General features: G+C 34.6%; 1 pseudogene; it reads right to left on the bottom strand.

Annotated features, from left to right (window-relative positions):
• LOC114088522 (NEDD8-conjugating enzyme UBE2F pseudogene) overlaps positions 1-22,759 on the bottom strand; it is a 48,565-nt pseudogene extending 25,806 nt beyond the window's left edge.
• Positions 22,760-23,607: the final 848 nt, after the last annotated feature.

The raw sequence follows: 23,607 nt of genomic DNA on the forward strand, positions 1-23,607 counted from the left end.
ATAGCCAGAGCAATGTTGAACAAGAAGAATAAAGTTGGACACATCACAATAATTGATTTTAAGACATATGTGTAGAGCCATAATAACAAAAAGAGCATGCCTTTGGGTTTCTAGAGGGACACCTAGACCAATGCCACAGAATAGTAAATCAATAAACAATAAACAAATCTCGGCATGTACAACCAACTGTTTTTTTTTTTTTTTTTTTGATACCAGGACACTTAACCACTGAGCAACATCCCCAATTCTTTTTATTTTTTAATTTAGAGGCTGGGTCTCACTATGTTGCTCAGGGGTTCACTAAGTTGCTGAAGCTGGCTCTTAATTCTCAATCCTACTGCCTCAGCCTCCTGAGTTGCTGGGATTATAGGCATGTGGCACTGTGCCCATCCAGACAACTGATTTTTGATAAAACAGTGGAGAAATAATAGCCTCTTCAATAATGGTGCTAAGGGTGTCCAGAATAAGATTGCAGAAGATTGAAACTTAATACCTTTACCTCACTCTGTTAAGAAAAATCCAAATGAAACAAAAACTTAAATCCAAAACCTGAAACCTGATACTATTAGAAGAAAACAGGGGGAAATGCTTCCAGACATTGGCACTTGCAATTTTCTGGATGGGGCTCCAAAAGCACAGGAAATAAAAGCAAAACTTGACAAATGGAGTTACTTAAAGCTAACAAGTTTCTGCACAGCAAAGGAAACAATCAACAAAGTGAAGATAGTCAGCAAAATTGGAGAAATGTTTGCCAACTATTCATCTGACAGAGGGCTAATATCCATAATATATTAAAAAATAAAAAGGTAATAGAAAACCAAGTAATCTACTTAATATTGGGCAAATGATTTAACACATGTCAAAAGAAGAAATGCAAATGGCTAGGAAAAAAAATGTACAATATCATTAGCCAGCAGGGAAGTGAAAACCAAAATGACAATGAGATACTATCTCTCCCACTTAGAATGGCCATTATTATAAATAAATAAGTAAACAAACAAACAAATAAATAAGAAATGTGGGTGATTGTGTGGAAAAAGTGAATTTTTCTATAGTGTTGGTGAGAGTGTAAATTATTGTAGCTATTATGGAGAATAGTATAAATTTCCCCTCCCCCCAAAAAAACAAACAGAACTACCCTATAACCCAGTTCCTCAATTCGGGGCATATATTTCCAAGGAAAATGAAATCATCATGCTAAAGAGATATCAGTGTATCCATGTTTATTGTGGAACTATTCACAATAGCTAAGATAGGCAATTAACCTAGGTGCCTATGGACAGATAAATGGATAAAGAAAACATATATATATATATATATATATATATATATATATATATATATTTTTTTTTTTTTTTCTTTATGAAATCCTGCTTTTCTAATTTTGCTGAAATGAATCCTAATGTTATATATAACTAAAAAGAATTAATAAAAATAAAGGTTAATAAATAAATAAAAATTTAGAAATAAAATCCTTTCGAAAATTTACAGCAAAGTGGATGGAACTGGAGGACATATGATAAGTAAAATAATCCAGACACAGAAATACAAGTACCATATGCTCTCTCTCACATGTATAAGCTGAAAAGTGACCTGAAAGTAGACTAGTGCTTATCAGGAACTGGGAATAGTGTGTGGGCTAGGAATGGAAATATGGTGGTTGGATTTGATCATACACAGAAATCACCAACAATCACCATTAATATGTACAAATAATACATATTAGTTAAAAAATGTAAAATATTTATAGGTTAGCAAAAATTGACTTGAACCTCGAAACTATTGTGTAAAGCTATAGAAAACATGTCTAAGACAGTTGAGAAAATACAAAATAAAATATCAATAAATCATATATCAGAATAGAATAACTTGAGCAAGTTGAAATTATTTGAAAATGTCAAAATTTTTTAATGTTAATTAATCTATCAAAATATGAACAATATTTTCAAAGTAAATTAAAAATAGCATCTATTAGATCTTAGATAAAAAGTATCAAAAATTAATGGAGAACATTTTTATTTCAAATAAAATTTAATGTGAATAAAATAGTAATCATAGGAGAAAACCTACACAGAATTTTATTTACTTACCCCAAATTAATTTCAAACATCATTTTAAAATGTGAAGTGTTGAAACCTATCCCATTAAAATCTGGATAAGAAGAGGGATGATTGATATCATCAATATTAATCAACATTTTAGTTTGTCTAATTAAAATAAAATAATGTATTTTGAAGTAGGTCATGATATGGGAAAATAAAATTAACTAAGAATATTGATTAATTTGCCTGCATTTAAAAAATTCCATGTGAAACTAGTAAATAGGAATTAATAAATTTGTTTAAAATTCTATTATAAAATATATCTATAAATCCAAGTAGTTTTTTTAATCCAAACAAGTCAAAGATGAAAATAGAAAAGAATAATTTATCACAATGACCAAAAAACTATAAAGTATGTAGAAATGAATTTAATAAGAAATATATAACACCTAATATGAAGAAATCTATAAAATGTTATTGAGGAGCATAAAACAAGAGCTTGATAAATGTAGTAACAGACTTATTCACTACTCAGTTGAATTAATGGCATAAAAATTACAGTTCTTTCCACATATACATATGTAACTTGATATCAGATTTTTAAAAAAATATACTTATATTAACATTTTTTGAAACAGATTACCAAGTGACATTTTTTTAAGGGATAGAAGAAAATACTAAGCCAATTTTCAGTTTCACAAAAGAGAATAAATTACAAGAATTATTAAGAAAAAGTAAAAAAAAGGTGATTAATAGTAATAAAGCATTTGTATCTATATCAGATTAGAATTTTCTAGAAAGTTCCTACACTATTAATGGTATGCTATTATGATAGGGTTAAGCAAGGAGATAAAAAAATAGAAAAAAATAATTCAGAAACAAATTTTATTTTACAGAAGAATTTAATGTATATTTAAAATGGCAACTGACTTTTTTCCTAGAAAGTCAAGAAAGGTCTTTTGTTGTTGTTGCTGTTGTTTTGTCTTCAGTTTTATTAAGGTAAAACTGGCAAATAAAAATTGTGTATATTTAAGTTATAAAAAAATAAATAAAAATAAAATAAAATGGCAACTGAATTTAGTGGAAAATAGATTAATCAATCATTTAATAATAAGTGAACTATAGGAAGAAAAAGTTCAGATGTGTTTCTGCACAATAGGTTGACTATGATGATGCAATGTATATTTTAAAACACTAGATTAAATGGTTTTGAATATTCTTACCATAAATATATGATGAATGTTTGAAAAGACAGATACATTTAAACTGGTTAAAAAGTTATAAATTTAAGCATGAATCAAAGCATCATAATATAGTCCATAATTATGTATCCTTTTTATTTTTTAGATATCAGTTAAAATTGTTAAATTAAATAAACATGTAAAGACTTCCAATTAATCACTCTTTTTGTTTCTACAGTTCCAGTTGTAATTTAAAACAAGTAGCCGCATTTAAAAACAAATAGAGAAATTAATTTTAATATATTTTTATTTAACCCAATGGTTTACCAACACAATTTGCAAAGAAAATAATTGTTAGTGAGATATTTCATGTTCATTTTGTTTGTCCTAGTAATTCTGTGGAATCTAATGTTTATTTAACACATAGCACACCTCAGTTCAGACTAGACACGTTTCAAATATTCAGTAGCCTCATGTAATCAATGGCTGCCATATTGCCTCCTTTCTCCATCCTTCACCGTTTGGTAAGACATATGCTGTAGGCTTCATGATAAGTCTCCATGTTATGCAGTAAAATGGCTATCTAAAATTGTTTTACTTTTTGCAGTAGTACTGGAGATTTATCATAGTGATGCTCTACCACTGAAGTAACACTACCCCCTTTTCAATTGTATTTTTAGACAGGGTTTCACTAAATTGTTGAGGCTCTCCTGGAACTTGAGATCCTCCTGCTTCAGCCTCTCAAGGTGCTGGGATTATAGGAGTGTGCCACCATGTCTGGTTACAATCTATAATCTTAAAATTATAATATGTTTTTGCTTCACTTCTACTATCTCCTAACTAGTTACTTATCATGATGAAATAAAAGTACTAATACTTATGAAAATATACACAGATAATTATTACTGCATTATGATCTAATACTTAAGAATAACATAAATGTCAATCGTAGGGGAAATGTTGAAAGGGTCATAATCACCTATTTTATGAATTAGTATGCAGGTAATAAAAATTGTATCTACATGCATTGATCCAATAAAATTGTCTTAATTTTGTCAGACAGGAAAAAAATGTAGAGACGAATATATGTTATATTATGCTATCTTATCAAAAAGGAAAAATTTTAAAAAGGGAAAACGTGCATTGATATGTATACAGAAAATCAATATGGGGAGGTAGCTACTAAACAATGTTAATTATATCAATATGTTGGGAATGAAGAGGTAGAAGGGAAGATATTTATGACAGTTACTTAGAGAAAGATACATGATAATTGATTTAGTCCAAAGAACAAATACTTTGAAATAGAATAAAGAATAACAGAGACCAACTGTACAACACATTATTTAACTTGTGGTGCTCCATGCCTGTAATGTCAGCATTTGGGAGATAGTTTTTCTCCTTTGTTTTTTTAGTGTGGTACTGTTCTACTAATGAACTACACTCCCAATCTGTTTTATTTTTTTTAGTTTGAGATGGGGCCACGTTAAATTGCTGAGACTGTCCTGGAACTTGTGGTTCTCCTGCCTTAGACCCCTAAGATCAAGGTGTGGAAATGGCTCATATATATTAATAACATTTTATACATGCAAAATGTATGTCATGAAACATTATTCAGTCTTAAAATTGTAAAAAAAAAAAAAAAAAAAAAAATCTTGTGCTTTGTGAGAGAGTAGGGCTGAACCCAGAGGACACTGTGCTAGGTTAAAATAAGCCAGACACAGAAAGATTAGACTGCATGACTGCAATTATGTGTGAAACTTACAAGAGTTGAAGGGTGTTTATTGGGGGTTGAAGGACAGAGAAATGAGATATTAATCAAAAGATAAAACCTAACAGTTGTAAGAGTAAGTTTTGGAGACTTCACACATAGTATGGTGACTATAGCTAATTACATTGAAGGAATAAATTTAAAGACAGTAAATCATAAGTATTCTCACCACAAAAACTGTAGATAACTAATAAAGATAACTATGTGAGGAAATGGATATGTTAATTACCCTAACTGGAGTAATCATGCCACAATGTTTATATATCAAAAATTACATTGTATACCTTAAATACATACCATTTTTTGTTTGCCAATTATACCTCAGTAAAGCTGAGGAAAGAGAATCAGTTTTCTAGAATTCAAGAAATAAAAGTAAAACCTTTCAAAATAACAAAAAACAAACAAATGAACACAATCAAACAAAGTGCCCTACCAAACAAAACTTACCCTCAGTATTCCTTAGGGTTCTTCAGAAAAACTGAATCAATACATAAATATAAATATCTCTATAAAACATATATAAAGATCTTATATAAATCTCTCTAATAATATTAATCTCATATAAATATCTCTCAGTGATAATAATATAAGAGAGATATAATATATGGAGATCCAGGGACAGTGGAATAATTTAATCTAAGTCTAATGTCTTGAAAACCAGAAATGCTTGGTACAGCTCCCAAGCTGACTTAAAGAACCAAAGGTGGGGCAGTGATATAAATCCTGGAATCCAAAGATCCAGGGACACGAATCTTCACTCTCATAGGGGTTGAGAAAATGTACATCCTTGCTCAAAGACAGAAAGAGAGAGAGGAGTGTGGGTCAGTGGGGGCGGGGAGAGTTCTACCTGGGCCCTCAATGGTTTAGATGATCTCAGTCTATGTTGGTGATGATGAATATTCTCAGCCTACTAACTTAAATGCTAATCAGTTTTAGAAATATTCTCACAAACACACCTAGAAAAAATGTTTACTAGCTAACTGGACCCAGTCAAATTAAACAGATAAAATTAATTATTACACCCTCTAAATGAAAAATCAGGACATAATAGGTCTATAGTTAGTAGGATTTTATTATTATTATTATTATTATTATTATTATTTGTACTGGAGATTGAACCAATGGATGCTTAACCATGAGCCACATACCCATCCCTTTTTATTTTTAATTTTGACACAGGGTCTCACTAAGTTGCTTAGTCTTGCTATATTGCTGAGGGTGGTCTCAAACTTGCTACTCTCCTGCCTCTGCCCTCAAGCTGCTGGGATTACATGTGTACACCACCACACCCAGCTAGTATTGCCTGCATGTACTACCACACTTATCTGAATTTATTTTGCTAGGATTTCATTAAAAAAAATGTGGAGTATAATATATGAACATACTCCTACCACTAACATTGACTGACAATTCCTCCCCACGGTTAATCATACTGACTATTTTTTTGCCTAGACTGAGTTCAAATTTGACTGCTTTCCCAATGATTTCCTTAGTGACAGTGATTGGAATTTGAGTCCCATGTCTTTGTCTTAATGCTGTTATGTATTATTGATAATGGTGTGCTTGCTTTAATACCCTATTGGGAATTGGGAATTCCCAGCAGCACTTAGTAGAATTTGGCACAAATTATTAACTCAATATATTTTTATGAGGAAAATGTTAAACATGAAAAGGTTTTCCATCATTTTTTTATACCATGTTAAAGTAACTCCTTAAAAATAATTCAATCTGGATGTTGTGGGGAATTGGAGATACGGTTCAGGTCTCATAACAGAAACGAGTTTACTATGAGTCAGAAAGTTGGAAAAGAAGAGACAAGTTTGCCGTTTCTGTATTTATTTTATAATACTTTGGAGACCAAAGACTATTGGAATCTGGAGATTTATAAAACATTAGCTCTCCAGCTTTCCTATGTTTGGTTTTCCAGATGGTACCTTGAATATTATGGGTATTCATACAATACAGAGAAGATTAATCAAAAGAGAAAAACACGTTAGTGTCTTTTTTAATCATAATTTTAAATCTCTCCTTTATTTACCTCCAAAGATTTTGATAAAATATTTTCCCATAGTTACAATATTTTTTTCTTTGGAATGCAAATTCCTGGTGTAAACCGGTAGCATGATCATTCCAGGCCAGATCTCTTAAATCATTAGCATATGCTGAAGGTTCACCTATGAGTTTGAGGCATGTTTTCAAAACCCATGGTAATAAACACAAGTAGAGAACCCAAGTGGAAATATTTACTTTCCCTAGAAAAATAAAGGTTGGAAGGCAGTAGGGATGCTCATTCCATGATATAAACCTTGCTCATTCCTGCCCCAGACCACTCAAAATATACTTCCACGCAAAAATTTTCTCTTCTCCACTGCTGTTCACTAGTCTATATTCATAAGGAATTTAGTTCAAACTCAAAAGTAGTGTTTTCCAAGTTACCATTCAAGATTTTCCCACTCTGATAATTCCATTACCTAGATTTACATTTAGTATATATCCAATCATTGTAACATACTAACTTGCTAGTATGTTGTTTTGCCAATAGTTTTGGATTGAATTGTGAATTGTGTCTATTTTACTTGAAGTATATGGTTCTTAACTAATCAGAAAATTTATCCCATCAGGCTTAAAGAATTAATTTATATATATATATATGAATGTATATATATATATATATATATATATATATATATATATCATGAGTAAACATATTTTAAAATGCTGGAATCTTGGACTTTGACAAGGTAAAATTAAAATGTGATAATTGTAAAGTAGTATCTTTTTGTCCACAGAGGCTATAGGACAAGTGCATAATTGGGGTATGTCACAGGATAGCGATTTATGTGAAAGAACTCCATTTCTTGGCTGTAAACAAAGCCATCAAAGAGCAAGTCTATATGTTAGAGAAGTTCTCATTAGGAGTGATCCAAGAATTAGTGATAGAAGAACAAAAATATCGTAAGGTAGGGAAGATGCATGAAAGTCAGCTCATGATAACACTGTCATTATTTTTAGACCAAGACATTGAGCACTGAATATATGCTAATCATTAAAAGATATCCATTTACACATATCTCATTTAGTCCCATTTATATTATCCCATATAATATATGTGGAGTTATCCACAAATTATAAATGCAAAAAACAAACAAAATTTAGAGAAGTAGACAAGCTAAAAATAAGTAGAGAAGGGAAGTTTTTATTAACAGTCTAAGTGGCTACAAATAACCACAAGTGGATAGTCAATTAACTAATTTGACCAGAAGAGTGAAAGCGTCCTTGACATTCACTGAATGAAGAGTAATAATGAGAGGTGGGAGAACTGTATGAATTGGAGAGAAGGAAAAAATATATCTTTCCCTAGTGGGTTTTGGTAACCTCTCTTCTACCCAATGAAGAATTAACTGTTTCACAAATATTTGTTGGTAGCAACATGGAGAGTGCATGGCTATTATGCAAACTTTAATCTAATATTCCAAGAAAGAAAATGTTTGGTGTATTTTCCGTATGCATCAAATCACACCAGTAATATAGCATCCATTTGCAAGGCACTAATTAAGAGAAACTGATAAAATGCCAATCAGAAAGGGTCAAAAATATTGCAGAGGGTGTTCAAAATCATTTTACAATGGAAATGTGGATGTTTACTTAAAGAAAACATTGAGGAGCATTAGTTGTACTTTAACTGTTTAAAGGGTTCTTATGTAGTGGAGGAAACTAGGCATTTTGGTGATTGTAAAATATTACTTTTTCTGGGTGCAGTTTGAAATAGAAGGAAAATTCTTATAATCATCTTCTAAATTGGAAAGGATTATCATGGAAGCTGGTGAATTTCTAATCTCTGGAAGTTTGAAAACAGGTTGTGCAACTTCTCATAAGAGGTACTGTCCTCTTCTAAGATTTCTATTCAATGTGTGAAATGACTTAACTCCAGAATTTTCTCTTTCAAAGGAAAGATGAACCTACTCAAAATAGCTTAATTTATAAGGGAGCTCATTAGCTTATGAAAATGGAAGTCAGGAGATAAGGTTTGCTTCAGGAATAGGTAAGACCCAGAGGTTCATTTAGCTCTGCCTCCAGGAATAAAGTTTGATTTCTTAGCCTGACTTTACACACCTTGACTGAAAGTTGGCATGGTTCTTGAGATACATACTTTTTGGTTCACATAGACATAAGAGAAATATTTGTTTCAATAAATTATGCTACTTTTGGTGTCATACCTATCCCTGATTGTTCTAATGCTGTACTTCTGGGTTCTAAGCCCATCTCTGATACATAAACTGTAGGAAATACATTGTGACTGTATTGACAAATTTGGCAAATCCTCCAAAGCAAGAAGTTTTAACCTTCAGCGTCATCAGAAGCCCCTGCATTACTTGTTAAAGATTACTGGGCTCCACCCCCGGAGTTTCTGATTCAGTAAGTCTGGAGTAATAATTTGTTTACTTTTCTTTTCTTGTACATATTTTGTTTAATTTTTTAATTTTTAAAAATCTTTTTAGTTGCAGATGGACACAATATCATTATTTTATTTATTTATTATTGGGTGGTGCTGAGGATCAAACCCGGTACATCACACATTCCAGGCAAATGCTCTACTACTGAGCCACATCCACAGACTGTTCATGTTGTTACAATAATTACTATAATTTGGATCTAGCATGTTTGCCAAAGGCTTGTTTGTCAGATGATGATGTTATTGGGAAATGGTGGAAACTTTAGGAGGTGGGGCTCACTTGGAGGAAGTAGGTCACTGGGGGTGTGGGGTGTGTCCTTGAACAATGTATCTTGTCCCCTGCCATTTTATGTCTTTCTCAGCTTTCCCTGCCATGAGATGAGCAGCTCTGTTCCACCATGAATTACCTGCCATTATGTTCTGGTTTTCCAAAAGCCCAAAGTTGCCATGATTAAAAAATCCGAAACTCTGGGCCAAAATAAATTTTTTCCCTTAACCTGATATTTCTCAGGTATTTTGTCACAGCTTTGGAAAGATTACATAATTATATATTATATAATGCTTTGGAAAATATATATATATATATATATATATATATATATATATATATATATATATACATGTGTGCGTATATATATATACACGTATGTTGTATATATGTGTGTGTGTATATATATATATATATATATATATATATATACACACACATACATAAACACACACATACACTGTGCAATGGCTAAATTGAACTAATTGGTATGTACCTCATATAAAATTTGCATTCCACCATTCCACCTGTGATAATGGTGATGATCACTCAAAGACTTAGGCTTTGAGAAACAATGCCCAAGCCTTGTCTTTAAACAAGATGTTCTGAAGACAAACATAGTCATATGTATTTTTAAATGTCTATCCAATCCACGAAGAGGTTGTATTAAAATACAGGTTCTGTTATAGTAGTTTTGGATGGAGCTTGAAATTCTGAATCTCTAATTAAAGTTCTCAGGTGATACTGATGATCTTAGCTCACGGTCCTGACTTTGAACAAGGATTTAGAGTAGATCCTGATTGAATTAATTAGAGGAATAGCAGGTGCTCTCAGCGTGTAGGCTTTTTGTGAATCATTATCATAGTCAATCAGGACTCAGAGGTTAAGACCCACCCAAGAGCAAGTGGAGCAGGCTTCCTGTGGAAAGAAGTCTTTGTAAGAAGGTGGGTAACCAGATTGGTTGGGTTGAACTTTATCTTTTAACTTTTAGTTTGTAGGAACTGCCTTGGCTAGTTTGTGTTAGTTCACAGAAAAAGAACTTACCTTCAGAGGCAATTAGTAGTTAAGAAATCAACTTAGATATATTTATGCACTTATTTGATTCTATAAATTCAAAAGGAGTTTAAAATCATGAAAAATATCACTGGGCTCCAAAGTCATCCTGTGTTTTAAATCACTAGAATTTTAATATCTCCTTTAACCCTTTAGGTACGTACCTACATGGCTATCCTCAGGGAAAAGAGTAGGATTTTTTTTTCCACATGCAAGGGAGATTAGTATAAGAACATCAATTTTTTTTTTTCTAACTCATCTGGAGTATTTAGTTTACCTTTACTAAAGTGTGTTCCTTACTAATAGCTACTAATGTGATCTGAATGAATAAATTAACTTATAGAAAATACTTACATGACAGAGAATCAATAGAGCAAGTTTGAATCTTTAGAGGATATAGAGATAGCAAATAGGACAAATTAATCTGGTGATTGTTGACAATTTAATGTGAGCAGACACATGAAAAATCTCTACTTGGTCAGGGAGGAGGAGGACGTCTGTTATGTTGATGATGAAAATATCAGAAAATGCAACTGCAGGCATTTAGGTGCCTTAAACCTCTGCTTTAGACTACACTCTTAAAACTTGGTTTTGGCTGATATTGATTGTATCCATTATTTATGGGAGAAAATAGATTGAACCATCATGATATTAGATATGTACTCCATTTTACCCCAACACACCTAGGTGGTATTTGCAATTATTTATGTGAGATTACTTTAGTGAATTCTTAAAATATAAAGAAGGGGAAGAAGAGAGGAGAGCACGGGAGATTCTTTTTGTGCACACTTTCCTTGCAGTTGCCCATTCTCTTTGATTCTGAAGGCTGGTGATGGGATTGAACTGCATTTCTTAGGGTCATATTTTATAAACCTCAGGTAGCACTTCCTCCGGCTCTCCATTCTCTTTCCACGCATATTTTATAGTTTGGATCTGCCGGATAAGCGTCATAAAAATTACAAGTTTTATCACCCCACATTAAAGTGACTGGTATGATGATCTGGATGAGTTAAGAGCATGGCTAATTATCTACCTCTTATCATTCACAAGGTCAATGCATCAACTGCTGAGAAGGTCAGTGCTAGGTGAAGGGCTGACAAGAAGTTGGTAGGTTTTGTGAAAGGATCAATGACCTTCATTTGTCATAGGTGGCAAAACAGGCTCAAATCATTTCCTAAGAGGGCAGCAATACCTATATAAGTATACCATTATGACAGGATGCAGCAGCAGATGGAAATAGTGATTATTGAGGCAATAACAACAATTACCCATTGAGTTTTTACTCTATTTTTGAATGTTCCATGTATTATATCATTTAATTTTCAAAAAGACTCTTTAAGGTTTATTATTATTACTATTATTATTATTATACTAATTTTATTGAAGAAGAAACAGCAGGTTTTTAAGAGTTTAAGTAGCATACCAGATTGACTTGACCAAACTTGTTTATAACAGAAGCAAGCCTTCGGAATTCAGGAGTAGTAGGCAGTGGTAGGCAGTTATAGGCAGGAACCGAAGTGAATGGCTGTCCTATAGCTCATGGTGCTCTGATCATGTTCAATGTGACTTCCTCCAGCTGCACTCCTAAGACACTAATATTTCTGTAAGATGTTATGGGTGTTCTTGGGGGAAGAAGTGTATCAAAGGTGAATAGGAGAAGAGCTTCCTGAAAAAAATCAGCTCACATTCATAGTAAGCAAGGTTACTTCTGGTATAAATTCTCCAAGAGAAGGATATAGTATGGAACATAATCAATAGATTATGGAGTATTTTCTCTAATGGTTCACAAATTGAGAAAAACTAGATAAGGGAAATAGTATAAGGCAGAGTTAAAGTCCTAGTGTCTCGGTGCATCAGGGCTGTTGTAGCAGAATACCATACACTGGGTGTGGGTGGCCTATAGACAGCAAAATTTATCCCTTGCAGCTGCAGAGGCTGGAAGTCCAAGGTAAAGGCACTGTCAGATGTGGTGTCTGGCAAGGCCCATGTACTGCTGTGTAGGTGGCTGTCTTCTCACGGGGTTCTCTTATGGCAGAGTGGATGAGGGATTTCTTTGGGTCTCTTATTATGGTGCTAACCTCATTCATTACAGCATTGTCCTCATGGCCTAGAAATCTGCCAGAAGCCCCACCTCAAAATACCATCAAACTTGGAATAAAGTTTCCACAGATGAATTTTGGTGGACTTAAGGCATCCACATTTAGTTCATATAGCATCAAGCTTTGGACCTGTGTGTATAGTCTCTCCCCTTCCTTCCTGCTGTAAAAGTTACTATCATTCTTCCTGAATTTAATGTGAGTAGTAGGGTAATGATAAGCCTTTCTGGTGTCGTAATGGGTACAAAGTTCTTTAGTATTTTAAACATGACATATACTGGATAGTTGTTTAAATGTGTTGATATGTTATCCAGAAAGTTAATACACATAATGACTCTATCTGACAGTTTATCTTTTATCAAGTGATTTTTCCTAAATGCATTGTTTGTAACCATAGCTTAACTAAGGAAATGACTCCAAAAGAACATAATCACAGAAATTTTCTTTTTCTCACAGTGAATTTGGGGCAACTTACAGGAAGATTGAAAATTTAATATACACTTTATAAGAAGTCTCCCCAAAATCAGACTCACAGTTAAGTTTCATGGATCAAGGCAAAGAAAGAATTATGAATGAAGATATCAGCATATAAGAGTATATATTCATTGAAGTCGAGCTCCAACCCAATCCTAAACTTGCTAGTAGATAAAGAACTTGAATTGAAGGGTTCCCATCCTGGCTCGTCACTCAGCTTATCACTTAGAATGAAAGTTTTTTTTTTTTTTTTTTTTTTTTGTCAGAATGGGAAAGAGGAACCAAGATGGGAGCAAATATGTAATTAGGGAAAAGAAGTAACAGAAACCACAGACGTTTAGAGAAGTTTAGGGACAGAGCCAGCGAATCCTATCTGCTTGATCTAAAATGTCTTTTTAGCTCCTGTATCTAGAGATCTCATTTTACATTTATCCCTCTCCTTCCCTCCAAGACTCTATCTATGTAATTCCCACACTTGGGTGGGGAGTATAGACATCAAAGATTAAATTATGACATGTGATCTTCCTTATGTATCCCAGATGAGTCTGCCAAGTAAAATGCAGAATATAAAAACAAAAGAAAAAAAAAAAAAAACACAGCATCTGTGTTATATCCTCAGAGCACATGGCCTGAACCAAAATCCGTTTACTTTGGAGGCAGAACAAATACCAGATCACAGAAATCCTTAGCCAGTAGGAACAGAAACATCTCATGTCTTGCCCCTTTACCACTAAAATAAGAAAAATTCTGTTGACTAAGATATTGCCTCGATTACCTTGTGAAATCTACAGAGTTAATTTTAACCATAAGTGCTGGAATTTATACAAAAATGAGACTTAGACACATGTGAGTTATTTACTGAAATTGAAAAGGTGCTCCAGGGTCCCAACAGGTTGAACTAAGGAAACTGATGCCTAGGAGGGAGTTGCTGTTTCTCCAAGCAGGTGATGACAAAGCAAGCCTTCTGGTTTCTGCTTATCCTGTGTGCAACCCGCTGAGACTCTCCACATGTCAGTTTATATCTCAATCCTCATGCTGCACTGCATTTTGTAACTCAAGGAGTGCAGAGCTAATTAGAAGTCAAAACAAGAAAGCATCCAATGAACAGACAAAAGAAAACAGATTTCAAGTTAAGCATGGAAGGGGAAAATGGCCTGTGTTTCCTCTTCAGAAGGTGCTTTGGGAATGAGGCTAAGCACTTAGAGTGAGTTAATATTTACCATGATGTGTAATTATAGGAATTTGAGCTGATGCACTTGGGTAAAAATGGTCTCCATCCTTTCACAAAGCAGTTTCTGCTAGACATGAGGATGGCACAAACAAGACCATTGAGAGAGATGACTGAATAATTAAAATTCTGGTCTGCTTATAAGGATTAATTGTGAGTTCTGAATAAATATTTTATCATTTTAGCCTGTGAAAAATGTAGGAGACCATCCCCCTTTTTGAAAATGCACCAATATAATTTTTAAAAAATCTAACTCTCTAATTGGCATGTCCTTTGGCTTACACCTTATTACATTGGTGAGCTAGGTTCTAATAGAACAAGGTGTGGTCCTCCAGACCCTCTGTACCTAGCATCATAGTACCCATAATCCTTGCATACACACAATAGCTTAATTCACTCACTGAGAAAATATTTCTTGAGCATTCTAGTCTGAGTACTAGAATAAGTTTCATGGGGTATACGGAAATGAGAGATATGTGGTCTGGGCCCACCAATCAAACAGACTTCATTATGATTAAACACCCACATGTAATCATGTATCCCAGCTTTCCTTAGGCCACATCATTGTTTTTATAATAGATATAGATAGATAGATAGATAGACAAATATAATCACTGTTTTGAGATATATATATATATATATATATATATATATATATATATATATATATATCTCAAAACAGAGAAATTTATCTCAGCATAAATAAAACATAATAATACATGTAATTATATATGATTACAACAAATAACACAAGAACAAAAATTCTAAAATCCTAACTAGCCTCATTTCCTACTTAATATTGTTATATATGTTTACATGTATGCATGTGTATATCATTAAGGTTTTCCCAACCTAAGCAAGTTTTGAAAGCTCTCAAGTATCACATGAGGAAGCAGTACAAACAGGTGGGTATGAGCCTGAATTTGATGTTTGAATCCTGACTATATCACTTAATCATTTTGTAACCCTGGGCAAGTTCCTTAACTTCCATCTTAAAATGGGAGTTAAATACCAACCCTTTCTTACCTGTATTTACTGTAAAATTTAATGAATACCAAAGTATTTGGTACAGTGCCTGTTATAAAATAGATGCCCAATCGTTATTTGTTGTTGTAATATATAATTGCATGTATTATTATGTTTTATTTATGCTGAGATAAATTTTTCTGTTAGCATTTCTGAAATTGGGATATGAATTAGCATTTCTGATTTTGGAGTTTGAATTAGAACCTTTAGCATCTTATATTTTATAAGGGAGAATAATATAGAATACATATTTATATAGCATGGGTTTGTTCATGGTTTATGAACAAAACTATCAGCTACCTTAATATTCATACCTTTGTCTCTCTCCTTTATCCAGTGCAGTGTGACGATCTGATGTTCAGGTCTCATGAAGTTTGCATTACAGGTGAGACCTAAAAAACTCTGAGTGCTTCTGTTGTTGCTGCTGGTATAACCTGAGGATATTTGCATTGGGGTATCTACCAGGGCAGGGCTGGGGCATTAAGGTAACTGGAAAACATTAACTTCTATTACTTTACGAGTAAATAGTGCTTATAATGCCTCAAATCATTTTAATTTCTGCTATTATGGTGATCATCTTGTGCATATATTTGTGTATCATAGTCTATTATACATGACTCAAGGCAGCACTACTCAGAGCTCCTTGTACTTTAATAATTTAATTATCTCTTTTAGGTTTGGTTTGCAGACTGCCCTTCCAAAGCCTCAGGCTTGTTTCCTGCAGCCAGCTCAAGCTGGGAAGTGAAGCTGAGGGACAGGCAATCTGCGGTCATCAGAAATTGCCCCTTCTCTTAAGAAAATAAGAATCACTAACTTATTTAAAGGTGAATTATGTCGTAGTCATCTTCTCACTCCTGGGATCCTGTAGGTGCTGCACAACTGTCATAGCAGAGGCTCAGGTTGTGAGGTGTTATGTGTGTCTGGCAGTGAGCATGTCCCCTTGCTGGACGCTCAACCCCACCTCCTACCATTTCTGCCCCACCAAAGTAGTCAGTTTTGAGGATTCTGCAAATACCATTTCATCCCTTTACCTCATGGCCTAAGGGAGGTAGCAACTTTCTGCTCTTGCTAGTTTTGGACTTTCCTCCCCATCTACTGTTTGGTACTTTTTTTTTTTTTGTAATTAGTTTTCTATTTTAGAATCTTGCTAACTACCTAAACTGATCTTTGCTTTCCTGGCATAGACCCATGTCAAAAGACTTGAGGAGAACAGCTGCTACAAAACCTTGAGGTCTACTCTGATGTATCTGATCACCGGGGAAGACAGTATAGACTGGATAATGGACCAGCAAAATATATCTAATTAAATAACACATGAGCCAGTGTGAGGAGAGAGTCTTTGAAGAATCATTAAGATGTGGAACTTCAGAGCAGGCTGATGGAAAGGGTTGGTGAGGGTGGTGAAGAAGAGCATTTTTTGCATGGAGTTCAGGATATGGACACTGATAGAATAATGATTTGCTTTGGAGTATTATACATTGTAGAAGACCAAGGAAGATAGTGAGAAATTAATGACAACAATCTTGGAAGCAACTAATATAATTTATTCTGATCTTAATATTTGTTAAGTGGTCCATATACATTCTATAAAGTAACCCCACAAAACCCTGTAATGGAAGTGTCATTAACCACATATAGTGATCTAGACACTGAAGGTTTCTCATTTCTCTGGCCTTTAACCTCCCAATAAGTACCTTTTGACTCTCTGAGTCAATTTTTTAAGATTTCCCATATAAATGAGCTCATGTGGGCTTTATCTTGTGAGTGGCTTATTTCACCCTATTACAATGCCCTCCAGGTTCATCCCTAATGTCACAAATGCCAAGATTATTTTTTTCATTTTCAAGGCTGAAAAATATTCCAGTGTGTGTGTGTGCGTGTGTTTGTGTGTGTATGTGCACGCGTGCACAATTTCCATACCTTGAACATTGTTAATAATTCTATAATGAATGTGAGGATATCTCTTCCAGATAGTGAACTTATTTTCTTTGGACATATATACTTTTCCAAGTAGTAGGTGGAAGCTAAAAAGTGGCAGAACTGAACTATCACATGTGAGGCTAGATCCATCTCCTTGGCCCAACCTTATTTTCCATCCTTGAATGTGCCAAGCTAGTTCCTACTCCAGGGCATTTTCACATTTTCTTTTATCTCTTCAATAGCTCTGCCTCCAGATCTTCATATTTCTTCTTCTCACCATCTAGAATCATGTCGTCCATGTATATGATTTGGACAATTTTCTCCCATTCCTCCTGCTCCAGCTAGTGTATGAACTTCCTGAGAGCAAGGACTTTGCCTTCTTGCTGCTGTGATTTTAGAATAGCACACAACACAGGGTAGGTATACAATAACTGCTCATCAAATAGAAGATGGCACATAATGTGACTGGTAAATATTCATTCCCTACTCCCTGGACCACCTCAAACCCCCTTCAGCCACTATCAAAGGCACATACTGTACACACCAAGATCAATGGATCTGCTTCTAGTAAAAAAATATTAGGGTAATCGATGAATGGCAGGATTTGGAAAATCTCACGCAGCCACTATTATCGTGTAGGCTGAGGAAGGAGATTCTTACCCTGCCAACCATTTCTATTTCTTAGGTAATTAAAGTAATGAAGTTTTCTCGGAGCACAATGCGTTGTACACTATCCCCTCAGGCCCAATTCATCTGCTTACTTTTCTGGCTCTAGTTAACAGTTTTATGGAAGAAATTCACATGGAATAGTGGGAACTCATGCAGAGTCTCATGAAGGAATAAGCTATTTGCTATTTATAAGAGAGAAATGAGTGACGAAAGGAGAGAGGGCTGAAGCCTGCCTTTTCTGTTTTAAACATGAACTGTGTTTTAAATCAGGCTTGCTCATTAGGCACAGAGAGCTTCAGCATATGCCAAGTGAAATCTCTATGTGGTCATTGGAGAGCACCTGGTATTGTTTAAGGAGATGTGCAAAGGATGGAAACATATAGACACGTGATTTATTTTGCCAGGGATCAGAGCAGCACAAAGGGTATGTGCATTCTTATTGGGGATATGGTTTCAGACAGGAAGTTTCTTTGCAAGGTAAACCTTTGGGGAAAATATTCCCTTTAGGAAACCTTGAACTGCACATCCTGAATAGCTTCTTTCACACTCTTAAGTTTATCCCTAGAGTCAGAAGCCTCAGGGGAAGCTCTCCAGGCCCTTGCTTTCTGGGGGCAGTAGGCTTCCCTTGTTCCTTGCCTCTTAGACTACAGAGACCTTGGCTGTAGGGGAGCAGGAGCACAGACATCTCATCCAGTGAGGTGGTCATATTTGCAATTAGTCACTAACAAACTGTGGATCTTCTTTCTTTTTTTCCCCCCCATTGCATGCACTATGTGAACATTTCCCATTATGAATTTTCTTCACCATTACAATCCAGGTGCAGAAGAGATTAAAAACATATTGTTTAGAACCCTAGGGGAGAGCCACTGAGCTGCCTGTAAACTGGGCCGTGCAGTACTTGAAGGCAAGGGAGGGAAATCTCCAGCTCTACCTATGGACACTGGGAGCTGCACTTGGGTCCAGATATTGCTATTTTTTTCCCCTGCCTGGAATGCTTCACTCGAATCCCCTCACAATAATCCCTTCAAAGATAATCTTATATCCAGGTCTGATGTTTAGTTTTTATGTACTGGAATGGCCAAACCCATGGTTTATAATGAAACAAATCAGAAATGTTTCCATAATGGTTGGTCAATAGCAATTTCCTGAGTCCCTTAGTTTCCTAACTGCCCTGACACCATTGGCTCCATTGTGATATCCACCGATTTCCCAGAATCCAAGTTTGTATCTGGCCCCACACAGAGTCCTCTGACTTCTATTCCTGAATTCTAGGTGACAGCAGTTGTGACCAACTGAGCAATCATTAAAGATGAATTAATATTCTCCTGCTGCCAGTAAAAGTAGGGCTCATCTTCATATTGTTCTCCAATCTCCCCTAACCTGTGGAATCTTAGATCCATGAGAGGCCTATGAGGGACAAAACTAGTGACACTTAGGAACTTAGGAGGCAAACTTCATAATAGAACACAGATTTGGGGGTTCATCCTGAAGCTGTGTTTAAATTTTGTTTACTAATCAGCTGAGTTTTTGAAGTTGTTCTCTCCAAATCATGCTTTTTTGATTTTATTTCTGAGTCTCAGAAGCCTCATCTGCAGATTGAAGGGCAGTAATCAAATGCAGGCAACATGAATCAAAGTCACTAACTGATATTTAAGAATAATTTTATTTACAGGATGCAATGAAAAACCATTTTACTGAATCTCACAGTATTGAAGAACAAAGCAACTGAGCATTGTTGGGAAGAGTGAGAACCGCAGCACAGTTGGCAACTTCTGTACAGATGATTGGGCTCTAGCTATGTGTCTTCTCCTTGTGCGTGTTTTTGTTTGTTAGTTCTAATTTGTTTTTTTTTATTTTAGAAAATGTCTTTTTTATTATTGGTTGTTCAAAACATTACAAAGCTCTTGACATATCATATTTCATACATTTGATTCAAGCGGGTTATGAACTCCCATTTTTACCCCGTATACAGATTGCAGAATCACATCGATTACACATCCACGTTATTACATATTGCCATGCTAGTGACTGTTGTATTCTGCTACCTTTCCTATCCTCTACTATCCCCCTCCCCTCCCATCTTCTCTCTTTACCCCATCTACTGTAATTCATTTCTCTCCCTTGTTTTTTTTTTTTTTTGTTTTTTGATTGGCAGTCCCCCCAATACTGTGTGAAATAGGGACTGTTTCTCTAAGAAAACAAAATCAGGTAAACAACACTAATAAAACAAGATATGTGTACTAGACCTGAGTCAAAGGGCACCATGGACCACAAAGAGAGTGTGTATCAATCGCTTAGCTTACATAAACCAAACATGCAGTAAATGCTTGTTAATGATGCTACAAATGATAACAATACAGTGATAGATAATAAACAGCCCCAGTGCTGTTACTAGTAGTAGTAACACCAGAGTGACCTGTAGTGAGGGATGGTCTTTAGATTTGGAGAGGCCCAGTGGAAGGTCAGGAGAAAACCTGGGATTCATTTTCTTCATCAGAGAATGAAGGATATGATAAGATTCCTTGGGTTACTAAATTAAATACCCTTGAGTACATGAAGCATTTGGTACATTTTTTTGTTGCTATTTGTGACTAAGTATTCAACTTATGTTTATATATGTATGTCCATATCTATACATCTACATCTCTATTTTTTTTACATATACAGGATTATATCTTAAGGCTTTAAGAGAATCAAATTTGTTAAAAGAATATATTTGGGTTTGTGTCTATGTGTAGACTTTTACTGGCTACTTCCATCTACAAATATGCTTAGCATCCACGTATAGATAGGATTGATATTTTATTCCACAGAAAATATCTGCTTCTGGGCAGGTATATTATTATTTTCCCCTAATTTACAACAAGGGTGAATTGTTGTTGTTGGTGGTATTAATTTAAAAACCCATGTTAATTTTTCAAAGTGGATATTAATTGCATTTTATAAATGAGATGGAGATAAGAGATTACCTGACTGTGGAGTCCACAGGGTTGGGTGACTCACTGCTCACCCAATTCCTCCTGGGAGAGCTTTGTTGCAGAGAAGAGAGCTCAGAAGAAGGAGGTGGATACCATAAAGAACAAACTTACCCTCTTCTGTCGATTTCCATGGCAATTCCTCCTTTGCTTTCCTGTCCATAGTTCACCTTGGTAAAACACCTAGTGCCTAATACAGAAATGAAGTACTGTTTCTTCTCAGGGAAGTCAATGTCCTCGGCTACTTTCTTTGGAAGATAATTGACTTAACAAAATAGTCTTATTACAGACAAGCATACACCTCATCAACTCACGTTCCCATTATGTATTTTGTTTGGTGATATCCCAGAATACAAGGAAAGAAAGAGCAAAATTTTCTCCATTAACATTAAAAGACCTTGAGGCACATTTGCAGTGGGGCTAAGGAGTTATACTATGGTTTCCCTCCCCCCAAATACTTTCAATTTAATGCAGTTCAAAAAGCACAAATGATGGTTTACTTCTTGCTGAAAAACCAGAATTATTTAAATATGGCCCTATTCAATTAATTGAATAAGTTATGGTGTATGGAAACAGTGTAGAAGCATACCGTCATTACTTTAAAAAATCTAATGACATGGGCAAATCTTTCTAATGGATTTCTTGATGGAAAAAGGAAAGTCAGGATTCAAATCACATGCAATATAATCTCGAAAAACATGATCAAAATTATTTTTAAAATTCTATATTAATATTTTTTCTCTTTTAAATTTTATATAATAAATACATTTTTTTTTTTAACAAACACAGAACCAATAATTTTGCTTTTCTTAAAGAGGGCATCATTGGCTCTTTATCCTCCCTGTGGAACCTGGTAAGGAATGTCACTAGTCCCAGCCATCTCTGCAAGGCTAGGAGTCACTCATTCCTTTCCAGAAAATATATTGTTCTACATGTGATTGCCAAGGAAATATTTTAGTTCACTGACAAGCCTTCTGAAATAAAGTTTGGAGTCTGCACCAGACCATATTATTTCAAGTTGGGTGGTGGAATCTTGCTATTTCTATATTGGGCTCACACTTATCAATCCCATTAGTCTCCCCAATTCATTTTAAACTTTTTTTGAATTTTTATTTTTTATTGGTGCTTTATAATTATATATGGTAGTGGTATTCATCATACCATATTTCTACATGCACATAATTTGATTAATCTCATTCCCCTTTCCTTGCACTCCTCTCTCCTGAGCCACTTGCTCTAATGATTCCTGTTCTATTATTATTATTTTAATTAGTGTATCATAATTATATATAAGATGGGATTCATTGTGGTATATTCATATATTAACATAGCAGAATTTGGTAGAAACACTCCCAGGATGCCCCTTTCCTCCCTTTTTCCTGATCCCCTTCCTGTACTCTATTGGTCTCCCTTCTATTTTCATGAGATCCCATGTTTATTCCTTTTGCTTTGTTTATTTTTTCCAACTTCTACATATGAGAGAGAACAACCAATCCTTTACTTTCGGCATCTGGCTTCTTTCACTTAGCATGATGTTCTCCAGTTCCATCCATTTAGCAGCAAATGACATAAACTCATTCTCTATGACTGAGTTAAGCTCCATGGTGTATATGTACCACATTTTCTTTATCCAGTTATCTGTTGATGGACACTTAGGCTGGTTCCATAAATTGGCTACTGTGAATTGTGCTGCTATAAACATTGGTATGCGTGTGCCATGGCCATATGCTGATTTTATTTCTTTTGGATAAATACCAAGGAGTTCGATGAATGGGTTGTATGGTGGCTCCATGCAGACTAAATTCCCTTTTCCTTTAAATATGGACTTAGCAAAGGATATAGAATCAGATTCTGCAGTCTATTCTTAGTGTCAGCATGACACATCATGACCAAAGAAAAAACAAGCAAGATTTGTAATATACTAAAACTTAGCATGAGCAAGGTCCTATACCAACTGCTTTGGGGTCTGTAAAAATGACTATAATCCACATCTTTTCTCTCAAGGAGAGAACAAGGTGAGACAGCTAAAGTGATCACGTGGAGACAAGAACACACAAGTAACCATTATATAGTTATAGGACTGAAGATGTATGTCAGATGTCACAGGTATAAACAAAGATATGGGCAATTCAAAGGAGGAAGGAATGACATGGTTTAGTGGATTTCTGAGGATGATTCAGGGAGAATTTATCACTCATGATAAAAATGAAAGGAGGTAAATTTGGTACACAGCAGGATATTTCAAGTAATATGCAAAGCATTAGTAATTGGGAAGCATCAATAACTCCTAAAAACAAGAATATCTTTGGGAGCCAGGGAAAATTGTATTTAACTCTCTCATGAGGAATGAATGAGGCAGGGTATTTAGATCAGAGACCTATTTCTGAAGACACTTATTTCTAGAGAGGTTATTCTCAACTTGGTAGAAATTGGAAAGCCATAAGTAGTTGC

This window comes from Marmota flaviventris, chromosome 4 (genome assembly GCF_047511675.1).
Source record: "Marmota flaviventris isolate mMarFla1 chromosome 4, mMarFla1.hap1, whole genome shotgun sequence".
NCBI lineage: Eukaryota > Metazoa > Chordata > Mammalia > Rodentia > Sciuridae > Marmota > Marmota flaviventris.